Source organism: Aythya fuligula, chromosome 1 (assembly GCF_009819795.1).
Source record: "Aythya fuligula isolate bAytFul2 chromosome 1, bAytFul2.pri, whole genome shotgun sequence".
Taxonomy (NCBI): domain Eukaryota; kingdom Metazoa; phylum Chordata; class Aves; order Anseriformes; family Anatidae; genus Aythya; species Aythya fuligula.
This window is the reverse complement of record NC_045559.1, coordinates 74527422-74547281: the sequence shown is the minus strand read 5'-3', so window position 1 is coordinate 74547281 and position 19860 is coordinate 74527422. Positions and strand designations below refer to the sequence as shown.

Here is a 19860-nt window from a genome sequence, read left to right as displayed (position 1 = left end):
ATTAGCTACTGGCTGTTTTGAGAGTCACTGCCTACCCCCCCAGGCTCCAATCACCTCCCTTTGGCATAAAAAGTTTTTATGCTGTTGCATTTGACAGAAACATGCGTTTCAGCATTGGGACAACACTGCCACTAAAAGATGTCTGACCCATTTTCAACCTTGAAACTCTCCTGTTTGCTCCTAAGAGGTGTATCATATCCATTTTCTGTTTTCTGTTTGGATAAAAGCAACTTGCCACCTGAGAAATCCATGTTTTGCTTTTTTTTTTTTTTTTTTTTAAATAGACACGCTGCCACCAGTTAGTTATTCCACCATATGTGCCAACATGTCAGCAAACAATTTGGTGTTATGTTTTGTTTTCATTTTATTTTTGGAAAGGGAAAAAAACAAAAAAACAAAAAAAACAACAACAAAAAAAAAACCACCAAAGCTAAAACCAAAAACTACAACAACAAAAAACAGATTCACAACACTGAAAGCCTCAGAAGAGCTAGCACAGCTCCTTCAGAAATTAATTGCTGCAGGACTGGCCACAGTACACTAAAGTAAAACCTAACTGCTTTTGCCAGTGCTCTTCCAGGCAAGACCAGGGAGCTCAGAAAAGCTGGAGAAACATAGCTGGTAACTAATGTAGGAACTTAACCTAGCAGCTTGCGCAACTAAGCCGGCTATTGCTGTTTGTGCTGCTCACACTTCATGTAGATGACAGAAAATCAAGCACTTTTTCACAGAGAAGGAAAGCTCTAAGGTAATTACAGCAATACCCACAGAAACCAGACTGTCTACTCGTGTCTTGAATTGCAATGCAAGTACATAGACAGTCCTTTTCCTTTATTTTGTTTCATTTTATTTAAGCACTATTGCCTCACATTTCCTGTGTCAACATCCTCCCTGCCCACAGTTCTTAGCCTTTTCCAGACCCAAACCTATTTCATAACCCCATCAGAGCAGTTTGGGAGAGCCTAAGAAAAGGAAAAGTGAAGACGTTCCTTGCTTACTGAAGTATGAGTAGGACAACTCTGTGAGAATTTTCATCTGTAAATCGGCAGGCCTTGCTGCCCTATTAGTGCCAACTCAAACTTGTTCCTTCAAAACAGCATACTGCAATCTAGATTCACCTCTCTGGAAGATTAGTTGAAAACTTCCTGAAGGAAAAAGTCTCAGTTGGTAATTGTACAAACCCTAAAATTTTGCTACAAAGCATGCAGCTTTTCAAGCATTCTTTATAGTATCACAAAGCAAGTTGAACAATTGTCTTCCAGCTCTGATGAATAACCTGAAACAAATGCAATGATTTTATAAACATTATTGTCTGCTCTTGATAGTAAAGGCTGGTGATTTACCACTTTTGTAGAGACAGCTCAATTTACCACCAACCCTCAGATTCTTCTTACGCTGGAATAAAACAAAACAAAACAAAACACCAATTATTTGTATATCTTCAAAACTTAGAAATGAAAGAGCTGCCAAAGATGTTTTTTCTTTCTTTCATTGTTTGTGCAACTCCAGTTCAGTGCAGCTCAAGTTGCCCAGTTGAACATGTAAACACCAGTAATGTAGCAAATGTGAGATTGCATTTTGGACCAGACATTCTAGAGATTAAGTTCCACATAAACACTAAAATAACAAGTCAGTTTTTCAATAAAGCTCCCTCTGGCTCCGGTTTTGGAGGCTCTAGATGTCAAACTGGGCTGTTGACTGTTTTGAAAAACAGGGTGGATCCTCAGCAGCCTTTACTGTCACTTTGTATGACAATTTAGACCTGCTGGAGACCTGCACCCCAAGGCCTAAAACCAATACAGGAAAAAAAAGTCACTGATGATGATGCAAAATCCTTTCTCTTGAACATCTGTTTCATGTCCCACTAAAACCCATTTTTAAGTCTTTTAAAGTGAGCACAAATACAAAGCACACTTTCTTTATGTCTCCGTATAAAAAGTGTCGTTTTAAGAGCAGGTATGTCTTCTTTGGCTACCTTTTGCACAAAATCCACTAACACTGGTCATCTTATTGAGGACCAAGGTTACCTCCTTGAGGACAGCAGCCCCAAGGCAGGGGGTGCATATCCCTCTCTTCCCTAAAACTGATATTAGAAACTCAAATCCACTTCCTAGGCTCTTTATCTGACAAAAGTCCAGGTTAGGCTCACCACCTGACAGTGTGATGATTCCATATCTACAGCTTATAGGATAGTTGAACCTCAAAATCTTACTGCTGATCCCAAAGGGGAACCTGGAGCAAGGCTTCTGAAAACACATGTAATCTAGACTCACAAAAAGATGGAAAAAGGTTCTCACCTGAGCAGTAACATTCCTCACAAAGACCTGCCCTGTGATTGTCTCCACCAAAGGCAATCATTGATAATCACTGAAAGTATCTAGAAATAGATGCTCAGTTTCCACAGCCCTTAACTACTCCTTACTAACATACCTAAATAGATAAAATGACTACCAGCACAACGGCTAGAATCACTTATACAGGGGATAGATCAGTGTGAGAAACCTGTTTTTCAAAGGAGATTGGGACTTGAATTTCAAATTGGCTAGCCATCATCAAGGAATAAGGGAAAATCCAGATTAGGGAGGGGCTGGGAAAGAAGTATCTTTCAAATAAAAGGGAAAGATAATGGATACATTTAAACATATACATACATATATAGAGAGATACATCTATATATCAGAAGTATGATGCAAATTAATGCATACCTGAATTTGCGTAAGACCTCTAGCTTTTTGGCCCACTGCCTTCACATAATCAAACTTGTGTTCTGTATCTTGGTAACATGAGATCCTCTAAGAGAACGGTAGTGTGGAACAGTATCGAAGAGTAGGAGACATTACAGATGATAAAGATGGATGTTTTATTTATTACATAAACAAATGCTTTCAGTTTCTCATTTAACTTATCTGATGAACACTTCAAACACGCTCCACTGGTATTTCACCTTGATCTGGCTCAGAACTTCCTTCAGTATCTGCCCTAAGGAAGCTATTCTGACCATGTGTCCTATTTGGATACGAGGGAGAAAGGTCTGCTAAGGGTACCTGAAACCAAAACCACAAGCAGGAAGACACAAAAGCGGAAATGGTATACAGAGTCAAATGACAAGTGAACAGTATGAACAGTATGTTCACTGTCCAATTCCTCCCATGATCTTCTCTTCCTTCCTTCTGGCATTTTTCTTTCATGTGAGCATTCTTGTAAGCACTCAAGCCCCTCAGAAATCTGAGTCATCCTTGAAGTCTCCAAAGCATTTAGGAGTGACAGAACAATTCACTTACCATTGCATTAACATTCTTTGGAGACTTCTGAAAACGGGACTTTGACTCATGATCCAGGGAACTAATCCTGTACATTTTACTCTAAGCTATTCTTTGAAATTCATTTTTCTTTGAAATTCATTGATTTTTCTAAGCAGCCTATTTTACCCATTGTAGAACACTGTGACAGAGAGATGAACTCTTGACAGCATTACTGCAGACTTTTCTCAAGTTAGAAACTAAACACCATTAAGGATATACTGTATATGTAAAAGAAATTATCAGCAATGTCAAGCTCAGAAAATACAAATATGCAATTTTGGAATTTAAAAAATCGTTATATTCTGAATATTTCTAACCAAAAAAGGGTGAAAATCTCAAAAATCACATTCCTGGATTTACTATAGTAATGGCTGTTATAATAATAATAAAAAAAGAACATCTAGCCCAACATCCTATCTTTCACATTGCCTTGTAGTGGATATTCAGGAAAGATTATACAGATGGAACAGAATCATTACTGACATGCCCTCCTGCTTCCTGTGATCACATACCTATTAGCCTTCCTAAACCACTAGCCATGCCATTGCCACTGGTGGACCTTTCCTGTATTCATTTTTCCAATCTCTTCTGAACCCAGCATGATGGTACGATTTAATTGAGTTGAAAGAAGACTTCTTTTTGTTTCAAACATGTTTCATAGTCTGAATTAATGTCCCCTAATGCAATTATTGTAATATACAGTTAATATTCATTCCCTACTTGTCTTTTTCGTATGTTTTGTGATCTTACTGATACCCCTCAGCCTTGTATGGTCTACCTGGTCTATTTCAATCTACAAAGCACAGCTATACACAAATATTATTACAAAGATAATTCAAATGACTTCAGTACATCGTGTTTAAAACAAGTGCCCATTTCTAGAAATTAATGTTAATGACAGCAACATCTGGCAAGTGTTCTCATTTCTCTATTCCATTCCCCTCAAGCACCACGATACTCTGTTGGAGTGGGTGTCTTGGAAGATATGATTTCAAGATAGCTGTGGAAGCCCAAAGAGTAAATCTGCCATGCAGGACCTGAGGAAGTGGTATCAGGTAAGATGCTGCAGGCAGGTGTTCCTGCTGGAATGCTCACACAAGTAGTGACATGTCAAGGTAGGAAAGTTAATACATGGCATCAGCTGAGGGGGCTATGAGAACAGGGATCATTAATTTAAGTAATTGCTAAACCATCTTTCTTACACCAACTTTATATGAGAAAACAAAGGGAAATATTAGAAGAAAGAAACCACTACCTACATACACAACATTTGTATCTCCAGGAGATTTGACATCAGACTTTAACAAGAATTTAAAAGCATGACTCAAATTTTCTGCCATTTGCACATGGCACTAGAATTCTGCTTTTTGTTCCCTTCCTTCAGAAAGAAATGGAAAAATGTGGCAAAGGAAAAAACGAATACCAAGCCCCTGAATACAGTGCTTCACTACTGTGGTTTCAGTAACCTTCAAGGAAGCTTTTGCTGAGAAGAAGTCCACTTTTTTTTCCAAAAAAATAAAATTCTTTTTTTTTTTTTTTTTAATGTTTACCAGAGTTGAAATTATTATTTTTTTAATGTTTAATGTTTACCAGAGTTGAAATTAAAAAAAAAAAAAAAAAAAAAGTAATAAAAAAATGCCTTTCCTTGATAAATAAAGGACATTTTACAGAAAAGAGAAACACCAGTAAGTAATCACAAGGACACTTTTGATGATGAATACACAAACCATTCTAAAATGATCAATGAATATTGTAAAACACAAGGTTTCCCTAGAACCACTCTTTTCTTATGTGCAATGGTACAACACCAAACGCATGCCCATGACCTCTCCTGAAGAACCCTACCTCTTAATGGGCTACAATCACCTATCACCTGAACACCCACAGAGTAGGTTTCTTATTTGTGTGCAGTTAACAGATCCACAGAACTTGAAAAGAAATGCTCAAAATCTTTCTTTCCTGCAGCTGCTTTGTGAAACATGGTGGTATTCCTTAAACTTCATACTACATACACACTCTAAGTATGGCTGTAACAGATGCCTCTTATGGGTAATGAACCTAAGGAATTTTTTAATGTTGCTCCAACAGTTTTTGTAATAATCTACTTAATCTATTGAACCTACCACTTAAGGCAACCATAAACACAGACAAATCTGCATCTGAGGTGGAAATAGTGGTTCATTTTTCCTGCAATACACTCGATCTGCTGCAATAGTATTTGGTTTAAGGCATTTTGCTCTAAATTTGAACCCTCACAATTAATGAGATTATAAAGACCCACAATTTTCTATGTGCATCTCAGTAAAATAGACTTCTTGGCTATCTGTATCTCCGACATATTTGTACAGTGAATTTCAGAGGGTATTGTAAGTACTGAATAGCTGATGGCATATAGTGAGTCTCAGGCCTGTTCAAGAAAATGCTGCACTTGCACAGGCAGTGGACATCGTTACTCATATCTAGTTGGTGCCAAAAAGGTTTTATGCATTGGGACCAGGGTGCTTATTCTGATATAATCAAACCCTAAACAATTTCTAATTTGCATGGCAGTCTGGCTTCCTGTCCTGTAAATGCAACTCTAAGCCTGTTACTGTAAATCACCAATAGGATACAGAACCCATTCTTTGCTGTCATATTAATTTTTTTTATTGCTTCTCTGACTAATTTCAGAAGCAATTTTTAATTATGACTGGAAAAAAAAAAGACAAACAAATAAATAAATGAAGTTCCTCAGCTTCTTCAAAGGAAATCATTCAATCTCCACACTTTAGTCTAAATATATCAATGCATATACTCACAATTTTCACAGAATGGCATAATCATAGAATTGTCTAGGTTGGAAGAGACCTCAAGATCATCGAGTCCAACCTCTAACCTAACACTAGCAAGTCCTCCACTAAACCATATCACTAAATTCAACATCTAAACGTCTTTTAAAGACCACCAGGGATAGTGACTCCACCACTTCTCTGGGCAGCCCATTCCAATGCCTAACAACCCTCTCAGTAAAGAAGTTCTTCCTAATACACAACCTAAACCTCCCCTGGCGCAACTTTAGCCCATTCCCTGTCGTCCTGTCACCAGGCACGTGGGAGAACAGACCAACCCCCACCTCACTACAGCCTTCTTTAATGTACCCATTTTGTACCTTTAAGTACAAAAACTATTTTCCAGAAGATAAGGCTGAAATACTGTTCCTCTTTATTTGCTAATACATATCTGAAAAATATAATTCTGGTACTTTAATACAACAGTCTGAGTTATCAGTGGAAAACTTCTCAGCCTGTACTGGCCACAATATAAATACACTTGGAATAGTTTCAAATGATCACTTTAGGGAATTTTTGACGATTCACATACACTGAAACAGAACACCTCATTTTCAAGATGTCTGTATACTTATACATAAATTATGTTGGAGAAACTGTGTGAAAGGAAAAATCTTATATAAAAATGTACTTCTTTCCCATTCAAGCTTATTTCACTAAAAGAATTAAAAAAATCACCCATGAGTTTTCTCTTTTTAGTACGTTGTCTGATATAATAGCAAATGCAAGGAAAGAATTAGAATAGCAAACTCATCCTAAGATAAAAAAAATCCATTTTTTTCCTTGAAGGACTACACAATTTTTTTTTTTTTTTCTATTTTAAGGGAAAGCCAACTTTCAAGGTCATGCAACAGAACCTTGTCCTTTCTGTATAGCTCTTCATATAAGAAGAAAAAAAAGACATGAAAACATGCCCACTAACATGTGAATCAAAGTATACCCAAAAGGTTCCCAAAATTCTGGATGCCCAGCTGTTGCTAAGGATTGTCTGTAACACTGCCTTCTAAATAAATTCAGCAAATACATCTTTCCACTCTTTTAAACTCTTAAGTTTTTACCATAGAATCACAGAACAGTTTGGGTTGGAAGGAACCTTAACGACCATCTGGTTCCAACACCCCTGCCATGGGCAGGAACACCTCCCACAAGACCAGGTTGCTCAAAGCCTCATCTAACCTGACCTTGAACACCTCCAGAGATGGGGCATCCACAGTTTCTCTGGGCAACCTGTGCCAGTGCATCACCACCCTCAGAGTAAAGAATTTCTTCCTTATATCTAATCTAAATGTACCCTCATTCAGTTTAAAGCCTTTATCCCTTGTCCTATTACTATACCCCTTGACAAAGAGTCCCTCTCCAGGTTTCCTCTAGGAACCCTTTAGGTACTGGAAGGCTGCTAAAAGTTCTCCCTGAAGCTTTCTCTTCTCCAGGCTGAACAACCCCAACTCCCTCAGCCTTTCTTCACAGGAGAGGTGCTCTAGCCCCTTGATCATTCTCGTGGACTCCTCTGGACCTACTCTATCAGGTCCATGTCTCTTCTTGTGCTGGGAGCCCCAAAACTGGATGCAGTACTCCAGGTGGGGCTGCATGAGGGTGGAGATTCAACTAAGGTATAATCACTCTGCTGAGGAGGTTATACTACAGTCCAACACTTACGGCTGTAGCAACTTTCTCTTCAGTTAATATTTTCTTTTGTAAAGATAGAATAGAAAAGCTTTGCCCTGACTCTCATTTCTGTTCCTATGGCACAATAACTCATGTCTGCTCCAGTTTTAGTTAAGAAGTGCATACCAATTATTTCCAAACATTTATTTCCATACCTTATAAGGCCCCTTAACAATACATTTTTGCTAAACCCTCCAAATTCTCTGAACGATTATTCTCATAAAGTATGCCCAATGACATTTTAGTTAATGCTTTAATTAATCACTATTACTATTATTTGTTAGTTACAGGCTTCATACAGACAAACTAAAAGTTGCTAGTTCATGTTCATTCTTGCCCCTCTTTTATCCAAAACTACTTATTGCGCTCTGACATAATTACTCTAAGCAACATGTACATAAGGAGCATTTTGAAATACTCAAGAAGGATCTGGACCAAAGCCTGCAAAAGCTAATGTAAGCAGTAAAAAAGAATCTTGTCTTGTGGACTTATCCAAACTTTTAAGTTTGCACATTGTACACTAAAGTCAAAAGGATAATGTTAAAACACAGAAATTCATGGAAATTATCAGACAGCAAAAGCAGGCATTACAGAAAGCTGAGACTCTGGAATCTACCTAACAAGGAAGTTCACTGCCAACCTTTCAACTCATGCTCAAGTCTACTGGAAAATAATTTTGTCTAAAAAATTGTTCTAATTTGTCTAAATTTTTCTAATACAGCAAGCAATTATGCAGCAGCTATTATTTTCAATGGCTAATTTCTCAACTGTTTAAATCATGCTGCTTATCATAAATGAACACTACCAAGAATTGATTGCATTCTAGAGCACAGTATAATGACAGTGACTATATTTGGAATCAGACACCAGAGAATTTTGCTGCTCTCTGCTTTGTCTGTGTTTTTTTTTTTTTTTTTTTTTTTTTTTTTTTTTTTTTTTTTTTTCCTGTAATCCATATGCATTGAGTGTTTTCACTGGTTATACGTAATTTCTAGGACTAATGCATACATTATAGGCTGAAATCCTACACCTTCAGGTGAAAACATGGTCTCTCCTGCTTTAAGTAAGATCTACACACAACTTGGATCCCAAACTTCTGGTTAATTTTAGTATATTTTATAGAATTTATCTCAAGGTATACATCAACATAGGCCGTCCTGGCTTAGAACTTTTATATTTTTAAGAAAGTTGAGATGAATTAACAAAAGATATGAAGCTAATACAAACAACATAAAACAGTAAAGATGAACAATCCAGAATAAAACTGTGACTTTGATGAACTAAGACACAGCCACCTACAGCCATGTTAGATCAAAGAAGAGCATCCATATACAATTTAACTTATACTTAATAACTACACACTCTAAGAGGATTATTCTTTATTTTTCTGTGTGTTCCATGCAGAGAAATCTTTACTGTGACTTATTAGTCGCAGGACTAATATTAGAGGAGGCTCCAGGGAGTAAGTATTAAAAAAAAAAAAAAAAAGGCTCAGATAACAAGAAGACTTGAAGAAACAAGAGACTGAGATTGATGAAGCTGTCACATAGCTCCTGGTTTCTCAATTTATTATGACAGTCTGAGAATCATAGTTCACAGTTGACAGCAACCAAGGTTTATTCTACACTTTTGATTATTTCCCTATAACTAACAAAAAACTTCAGGCCTACGCTGATTTATATACTCTCTTGTTTCAGTACTTCTTAGATCGCATTGGTTTAAGAAAGCAAACACAGAGCAAATTAACATGTAGATAAAGTTATATGTCATTTGAACACAAAAGATTAATGTCAGGTGATCAAACATCAGAATAATTCTGAGGGGAAATGTTCAGATACAGAATTTAAAAAAGCAGAGTTTTATAACAAAAGCAGTGTGTTCAGGTCCTAGTTTCAGAGAAAGCTGGATATTAGAGGCCTTTCCATTAGTCACAATGAAAATTCCTTATTTTTATTGGATTTACAGAGTGAACCTGGATGCATTTTCAAAATTAGTCTCCAGTTTTCAGACTTCCTAGAGCAAAAATCCTATTTTCAAAGGTGTTAGTTAACTGAATTCTATGGAACTACATCTGTGGGAAAAAAAAGGGAGCAGTTCATCAGAGCTACAGAAAACACACACCTTATGGTCTGAGGATCACACACCCAAAATACCTATTTCTCTCTAATGACTTCAAAGTGAGTACAGATAGATGTCTTATATGCAGATGTTTACACTCCTCTAGCTGAGCCTCAGCCCAGGACATTTGAAGTAATGGTAGTTAAATGTTTTTCGAATTCGCATTGCAAACACAGTGACAATAATTCTCATCCATCTATCACAGGATCATCATGAGAGGAGGCTGAAATTGGTTGGACTCGATGATCTTGAGGTCTCTTCCAACCTAGAAATTCTGTGATTCTGTGAAATTGCTCAGTTTGAAAATTTCTAGTTAACAGGTGCCATAAAGCTAAATCTGATATCTACAGGGGGGAGAACATTATAACTAGTATATTACTTATAATCCCACTTCAAAAGAGACATATAATTTGTTTCTAGGACTGTGCTACCACTTACACTATCCAGACTCTCACAACATGCAGGCAACCAAATAATAGAAGTAAACATGTATGTACAGAAATTGTATGTAAAAATCTAATACAGAGTTGCCTATGGAACATCTACTTATCATCCTAGCTATTCATATTTGCTCAGCATCTACTCTTCAGTCTGCAGAACAGCAGTACATGTTATAAAGTCTGATGCATGCTCCTGTACCACAAATACTAAATACTTAGAATTGCTGTGATGAATCAGAGCTGTTATCATTCATCTAACATACAGACTGATGTAAGATTTGAAAACAGTAATACAATATAGTTTCCCAAAGAGACATATCATAAAGCAATCACAAAGACACAATCACTACCAGACATCATTTGCAGAAGTAGAGAATACATAAAGGTTTAAAACACACACACATTTCTACTGTTAAAACTTGCATTTCAACACTTTTCACTATGCCTGTTATACTATGCCTGTTTCACTATGCTATATTATACAGAGAGCCATTCCTATCTTGTGCCTGGGCCCCTCAAATTTAGAACAGATCTCCCCATTACTCAACCACTGAGCCGTGATTCGGGAGTCTGACTTCCTTCTCTTAACACATAAAATAACTGCTGAGTCATAAAGTTCTGCTCAAGAAAATCTCTCACTGGAACCAATGGAAATGAGTTTCAAGATTTAGATTAATAACTTTCTCAGAAAACAAAACAACAGAAAAACTGAAGAATTATGAAGAGAAGGCTATCAGGTTTATTCAACCCTCCTCTGTCTGCAAAGGTGTTTAAGATCTGTAAGAGAGTGATAATATTATCTGATTGATAATATTAGGCCCTGCTGATGGTGCTGGAGCAGGACAATAGCAGGCTCATCTAATAGTCTCCTGGAATTATGAAATAAGGGCAAGGAAAACTGGAAGACAGTCAAGAAAATGGACTACGTCTCAGCTTCTCTTTAAAGTATTTATGAAACTAAAAAGCAAAATGAAACAAAAACTTCCCAAAGTTGTTTAGTTTTATTTTTAAAATGTTCAAATTAAAACAAAAAAAAAAACTATTTTAACTGTTGGGAAACAGAGAAAAATAAACATAAGTAATAAAGGATTCATTTGGAGCTCAAGCAAGCAACACACTACACACAGCTGTCTGGAAATGAAGAAAAATAAAGCCGTATTAAAAGGAAGGCACTGGTCCCTTTAATCATACTAGTGATTATGCAATCCTAAACCAGTTATGTACCACCATTTGACATTTTGCATTTGGGAGTTTTAGAAGCGATTTCACATACACTTGCAACTTTCCTCCCACTTCATGTTGACAGGCAAATTAGGTTATAAACCCCTGTACCTGTGTACACATTCAGACAAATCCAGGGGTAGAAATACATAGATTTCAGGTTCTAACTGTTGTGTTGTTGGTTTGTTGTTGTTGCTTGTTTTTGAAAGAAAAACTGGAACATTCATTGAAAAGGTACATTCATGAATGGTACAATGAGGTATACATACACATGCATACATACTAACGTTCTTTTTGTAATCTGAGTCAGACTGTGGACTACTACTACCCAGTCAGGAATTAAGCTTGCATGTCAGGATTGAAATCCCTTCTCTCTCAATGTAAGCCAACAGATCTTAAAGGCGCACAGCAAGACAAGAACCTGGGTCTAGATCCTAACTTCATACCTCAGAAGAAAATAAATTGTGTCATTTTAAACATGAGCCTAGTTTTCATACTGACTTGGGATCCCAACAACCATTTTATAACAGGCAGATGTTACTTCAAGGACATCCAATCTGTTCCTGGTTTGTCTCTGAAGCTTCTCCTTCAGCTGCAGGCTCCTAAATGCCTTGCTGTGTTGTTGCTCTGCCCCACCTTCCAAAGCTGGTAGACTGGTACCACTCTCAGAGCAGGTTCAGTTGCTCCAGGGAAAGCACTACCTCTCTTTTCCTGCAAGGAACTCCATGTGACAGTTACTTTTTCAAGAAAGGCAAAAAAACATCGGAGAACAGGCAAACAATACACTGAAGGCCATTTTTCTAGGCTGAAAAATCAGACCTGTTGCCCAATGCACACCTTCAAGACTGGGGACATAACCAGGATTTTGCCATTTACTTTTTGGTACTGAAGTCACTGTGCTTGTCTACCACACTGAACATTCAACTCTTGAATAGGGCTCTGTGGAATCTATGACGAACACTAGAACTTGCAATCCTGACTTTATTTTCATAAAAATGTTCATAAATTTTCCTGGCTTTATTTTCATATATCATAATTTCACTCTGCTTCCTAGGACTCATCTGAATCACAGACACAGGATCAACTGCTGAAGAACAATATGCCTTTATTGGACCACCAAAATCAATTATTGTAGTTATTTCCAGAAGTATGACATACAAGACAATTAACTGAGATATCATACTATTGGTGTCCAAATTTAGTGATTCTGTTACTTTCCTGTAAACAAGAGAAATCAAAGTTACACAGAATATTTGAAATAGGAGTGTATAAGCAAGGTTTCATAAAAGTAGGGATTCTATTCCTGACTATGTTGCAGAAATCCTGTGTGAAGATCAAGAAGTCACTTCGCCTTAGTTCCTCATCTATAAAAAACTATTAAAATTATAATTCTTTTTCTTACAGGATTCGGTGAAGACAAATCTATTAGTATTTGCAAGGTGCTCACATATGTTCCCATGTAACAGCAATTAATACCATGGAAAAACCTATAAATAAAAGAAATGCATCTCTAAATAGATAATGATAAATTTTTTGTCCAGTTAAGATGAGTGCAACCTGGAAGAGAGAGGTACTTTTTCAAAAAACAAAAACAAAAACAATGCAAACTCCCTATTAAAAAGGGACAATCTGAAGCAAGAGCTGAGAAAATAAAAAATCAAAAACCTCCAAAAAACAGAGAGCTTCACTTCACTTCATATCTATTTATATTCATATCTGACTAGATATGGAAATAAAATTATCACTCCATGCAATTCAATCCTTTAATCTGTTAATCCTTTACCATTTTTCAAACACAGATTTGGTTTGACAAACAGACAGAAAACAATGAGTTGTGACAATTTATTTATTTATTTTTTAGGAAGAATTCCCCAACTACATGTATACAAAACTCTGCCTCCAGGTAAAAAAGACAAAAGAGAAGAATTTGGAGGAAGTATCACATGGTTCTTGTATCAATGGCAATCACTTTTTGCTTTGACGTGTTTTTCTTTCACACTTCTTTCCCCCCATTTTTTGAAAGTCTGATTAGAGATGGCTGAATTCCAGAAAGCCTCAAATAGTCGAGTATTAGCTGACACGTAAGCCCTTTGGCAAGGAAATTTAGATACATAGATTTAGTGCCATAAATTTAGATACATAGATTAGTGCCATAAATATAGATACATAGATTAGTGCCATACATAAATTTAGATACATAGATTAGTGCCATAAATATGGCACTCTTCTACTTTCTATTTCCAGATGCTGAATAACTTAAGACTTGCTCAGGTATATCAGTAAGAACTGCTTTCACTGAGGTGTCTATCAAGTTTTTCCTGAGTAAATCCCTAGGTTTATTAGTGTTAAGCAATGCTTCAGACCTAAACAGAATATAATACTCTCCCAGGAAGCTAATATTTTTATACAGTAGGGGAGAGATGAATCTAAGACAACAGTACTCCACAACAAGAATCCTTTAGGCAAAATAATTCAGTGTTTTTTTCTGAATATCCAAGTGGAGCACACAATTGCAACTTTTTGAATTCTGCAACTGCAGTAACCAAACACTATTGCTCTACCTCATTCAATTCAGCAGGGCTATAAAGGCTAATCAGTAAAACTGCAATTCTTTGCAGCAACCTTTTCTGGACTTGATGACTATTGTAACTTCTTTTCCATCTTCTCTTCCATGCAAGAGAATTAAACCTTTTATTTGATTCTTTTGGCATTAGCCATCTTATCTACAACATTCATTAGTCTCATTGCTCTCTTCTGGCATCTTCCAAATGCAATGCCTCACACTGAACAGTCCTCCAACAGCTGAAGCCTAATCACTGCTTAAGGAGTAGAGTTTTTTTCCATACGACAATTCCTATCTCAATAGCTTAAAAGCAAACAAAAACAAAAAAAAAAAACACCACACACAGTAAATTTTATCTTCTCCTCCTAACTACATCTTAGAGCCTCTATATTGGCAACAAAACAAAGCTCCCTTGAAATTCTCAATGAAAAGGAAGACATGTTTGCTAGCCTTCCCTATAGCATCCCTATCAATAGCATATCTACTTTGTGCAACACCCAGCTTTTAACACCAATCTCAGTCTACCTCTTCTAGCACATCTGCTGTCAAGGAACAATTCTGCTCTCAGTCTGACTGAAAGCTTCCAACAGGATATGCAGACAGAGTACAAGAATGCCCAGTTTCCAGAGGCCTCAATTCAGTAATACACTTAGATAAATGTAAAACTCCAGTTTTCTTTCTTAATATTACATCAAAGAAGCATCAAAAAAAAAAAAAAGGGGGGGGGGGGGGGGCAAATCAGGAACACCTGTAAGCGTCATGCTGAATCAGAGGAGGGAATGTATATTGAATAACTAGTTTAAAAGGCGTGTTACCCATTGATTCTTTGTAGTATAGATTCAGATTTTACCAGTTAACTGAGAATAGAAACTGATTTACTACAAACAAGATGGCTAAAGTGTTCTGTAGTAATAGGAATGATGATCAGTTAAGCCATAAACTCTTCTAAAGGCAAAAAAGAATAGAAATTGATAGCCTGCCTCAATGGCTCAACACGTGAAAGACAAAGAAGGAAAAATCGATTTATCAGTAAGATCATGGAGAAAAAGTGATCAAACAGGAAAGAACATCTGGACCAGTGAGCGAATTGCTTGCTAAAAAAAAACAGACTGGCATTTCATATATGAGAGAGGAAAACATGTTTCACGACCAGTTGCAAACGAAGGATAAAGAAAACCCATTGCATGAGACCAAATATTAGTCTTGCATCCACAGAGCAGAATTTAGAGCGATTTTCAGAAAGAACTACTGCTATTCCATGTGATTACAGTGCTAAAATAAATTATTTCTAGCCAGACAAGGATCTCATCATAGTTCAAATTCCCTGTGGTGTCATTTCATGTTATATTTGAGAAATTCCTCAATAAAAATGACAAATAGAGAATGAGTCAGGTTCCCCTGAGGATGGTTTTGGACATTTTCCAGTACAAATTTGAGCCATGAAATCTTAACCAAACACCTCCTCCCAACAAATAAATAAACAAGAAATTTTGGTTCATTAGAAAGAAAGACAGAAATGTTGAAACAAGAACGCAGGAAAAAATACTTAACCTGTCAGCCACAGTTGATATAACTACTTGTGAATATTTCAAGTTTGTTATTTATAAAGACTGTAATTATCTTGCTATATTGACGTTACTAGCAAGACATCCAATGATGGTTTAAAAAGAAATGTAAACACTGTCAAGAAGAGATGGTTTAAGATTTTGCACAGACTGAAGTCAAAATCCTGACACAAGTCTTCTCCATTACAATCTGTTTTCTAGAGGTTCCTAGGTGGCCTGCAGGACTATCATCAAACTATTATTAGCTCCCATCCCTAGGCCTTCTATCTTAAATCACTAGACAAAGATTTCTGGTGATTTGTGTGTGAGAAATGCAGCCTAGGTCACTGAAAGAGCAATTCAGCTGTCTAAATAGGAGACTGACACCATTTTAGGTTCCTTATATTATCCCATCTGGCCACCAGCTCACACTCCAGATCTACAGCAGTAGATCCCATGTCACATCTGCCAGCTCCAGGGTGTTTTAAATGGCACAAGACACCTATGTTCAGGCGATCAAATTGCCCCCTAAGAATTCTCGTTGTCTGGCTCCCTGTGTGCTGACAGAACAGATCCCAACAGTAATGTCTGCAAGACCAAAATACGGGGAAGAAGTAGGTACAGTGTAGTCTGATCTTGGTTCAGACCCAGAAAATCTACTTCCATCTAAGCATATACACATCTGTGTTGCTGTATGAGAAGTTAGTTCAATCAGGGTTTTCAAAATCAACCTAAAGCGAAGCTTACAGGCTCTTACATAAATTCATATATTACAAAATACATATAATTCTTGTATAAACGGAAATGACAAATCAATGCAAGAATACCCAATGTTAAGTACCCACTTAATCTACTTAATTTGTTTACAGACTCAATTTCAGCTTGCTGATCAAACATTACATGCCACTTAGGAGTATAATATTTTGGGGGCATGGTTTGGGGTAGAAAGGACCTTAAAGACCATCTGGTTCCAACACCCCTGCCATGGGCAGGGACGTCTCCCCCCAGATCAGCTTGCTCAAAGCCCCATCCAGCCTGGCCTTGAACACTTCAGGGATGGGGCATCCACAGCTTCTCTGGGCAGCCTGTGCCAGTGCATCACAACCCTCAGAGTAAAGAATTTATTTCTAATATCTAATTTCAATATACCCTCTTTCAGTTTAAGTGATAGGACTCCTTCTCCTATCACTATACCCCCTGACAAAGTGTCCATCCCCAGCATTCCTCTAGGCACCCTTTAGGTACTGGAAAGCTGCTGTAAGGTTTCCCCATAGCCTTCTCTTGTCTAGGCTGAACAATCACAGCTCCCTCAGCCTTTCTTCACAGGAGAGGTGCTCCAACTCTCTGATTATCCTCGTGGCCCTCCTCTGAACTCACTCCAACAGGTCTGTGTCTTTCTTGTGCTGGGGGCCCCAGAGCTGAATGCAGTGCTCCAGGTGGGATCTCATGAGGGCAGAGCAGATAGGAAGAATTACTTCCCTCTCCCTGCTGGGCACACTGCTCTTCATGCACCCAAGGGTATGGTTGGCTTTCCAGGCTGCAGGCATGCATTACTGGGTCATGACAAGCTTTTCATCCACCAATATCTCCAAGTCCTTCTCTGTAGGGCTGCTCTCTATCCACTCATTGTTTGGTATTGCCTTGACTTAGGTGCAGGTCCCCTGCACTTGGCCTTGTTGAACTACATCTTGTTTGCACAGGCCACCTCTCAATCCTGTCACAGTCCCTCGGGTGTATCATCCCTTCCCTCCAGTGTATCAACCACGCCTCTCAGCTTGGTGTCATCCACAAACTGGCAAAGGATGTGCTCAATCACACCATTGATATTGCTGACACGTTAAATAGTACCGGTCTCTATTCCCTGAGGAACACCGCTTGCCACTGGTCTCCACTTGGACATCGAGATGTTGACTACAACTCTTTCAGGACAACCACTCAGCCAGTTCCTTATCCACTGAGTAGTCCATCCATCAAATCCACGTCTCTCCAATTTGGAGACAAGGATATCATGTGGGACAATGTCAAATGCTTTGCACAAGTCCATATCAAAGACCATTTGTTTGTTGTGAATATTCAATTTGCATTTGAGGAACAAACTTCCCCAGTCTGGTCCCAAAATTAAAAGGCAATTGTGACCTCTTTTAGTGTCCTAAAGTTACACGATGGGACAGCAAGCCCTTTCCTATCATTCCCATTCATTGTCTGTTCACTGCATCTCTTCTGGAGGGAACATGGTTCCTAACATTTTGGAAGTAATACAAAATGCCATCTCAAAGAAACATGAATACGGACAGACACTGATTCTGACAAACCTGTAAGATCTCTTGGCAAGCTTTGGAACAATACTTGGAACCAGAGCCACCTGTTAAACACAGTGGCTTATATTATTTTAGGCTTTTTCTGCCAAAACCATCTGCATTGAAATCTACGAAAAGAAAATTAGAAACCTATCTCCGTAAACCTGTATATTTCATGATCAGAGAGCAACAACAGAGACAGCATGGGTCGAAGATAATCCCACAGATTTCCTGAAGGGTTCATTTTCTATCACGTCCCTCCCTTTTCCTGTTCATAATTGCAAATATACATTGCCCTACTTCTATAGGAATCACTTGGAAACAAAGCTGATAATAGCAAGCTGTTTGAAACAACATACTTGCACATTTATTAGAATCCCAGGTAGCTGAAATATTTGATTGGGTTCTGTTCAATTAAGAGATATTCGTGAACAATAGCATAACCAGTTTTTCTTTCATTTTCAAATTAATAGCTGGCTGCTCTTTGTTTAAGAAATACCACTTGCACAATTAATCATTTGAGCACCTCAGGTTGAGGCAAATAAATCTATTTAGTCTGTTCTATGATAAATGAAATTTGGAAGTTTGAGTCTAAAACCTATCAATGGTCAGGATGCATAAACCTTCTGAACTCATACTCAGTTTGAAAATGAACCAAGTAGGAAATACATCTACTGAAAAGCTAACCAGAACCCTGCTCAGAAATTCTAGTTGCTCTATAGCTTCAGTGAGTGCAGGCTGGTGTTATGATTTCTCACTCAGTACCTGATTTTTTGTTTTTTCTTGCAAAGAACCTCAGCTTTACCAAAGTAAAGATGTTGCATGACACAGATGAAATATCCCTTTTCTTCACTGTTATAAATGGCTAAGTCCCAAAATAGGATTATAATCAAAGTTTACAATTTATTAAAGGAATAGAGGTAAGCAAACAGCGCTGGGTGTGCCGGGAGTCTCTGCTCCACCAAGACGCACACACGTTACATCAAGATGCTGATTTTTATGCTCCTAGACTAATAGATATTCATTACTACTTCTAAAAGAAACAGGGTTATTATAATTAGTTTCCAGAATTCAAACCCTCCTACTGGAGCATGCGTATCAGTCTCTGGTGGTCCCTCTGAGGGTCTCTCATGCTGAAGGCTCATAGTCTTCCTCTCAGTTGGTTTTTTGTTTTTTTTTTGGCCTTCTCGTTTGTCCATCTTGGCTGTATGTCAGAGGCTTGCACAGCATTCCCTGCAAGCTTTGTCTTTTAGCCGTCCTTCAGCTTTCCCCTTCTCCTTAATCTCCTGGCCAGATATCAGAGACTTGCATAGTGTCTCATGCAATAGTCATAATAGCTAGCAGTTATTCTGAAACCCCCCAGATATCAGAAACTTCAAGGAAAAGCCTACAAATACATTTCCCTTCAAGCTCTCTATTGACACAAATTGCTAAAACATTCCTCACAACTGTATAATGCACATCAATTTGAAATGAATCTGGTAATGCATCAAACAGCAGTTGTTGCAATTATATTTGGAATGTTGAGAAAGACAATACAAGTCCTATGCGCTGTGACTTAGCTAGAATGACTATCAAGTCAACTGGTAGGGGAAACTGGATGTACCAGTCAAATTTGTTTCCAGGTAATTGGTGTGATGAAATTAAAACATAAAACACAAACTTTGTTTTCAGTATACAGGATAAAGCCCGCCTATTTAAAACAGGGCAATGGACATAAATCAAAATCACAGATCCCCAAATCCTAAGACTGCCAATACAACTAAGATCGTGCTCTGAACCAGTTTTTGTAGAGTTAGTGGACTGTGCCCATTTCCTTTGTAAACATCTATTATTGATAACTGTTCTTCTGCCTTGTTTTATTGTCCAAGTATTCCTTCAT

At 37.7% G+C, this 19860-nt stretch overlaps 1 protein-coding gene across 2 annotated transcripts in view; it reads right to left on the bottom strand.

The window, feature by feature from the left end:
* SCUBE1 (signal peptide, CUB domain and EGF like domain containing 1) overlaps positions 1 to 19860 on the bottom strand; it is a 213261-nt gene that overhangs the window by 162050 nt on the left and 31351 nt on the right. The gene's annotated exons all lie outside the window — the stretch shown is intronic.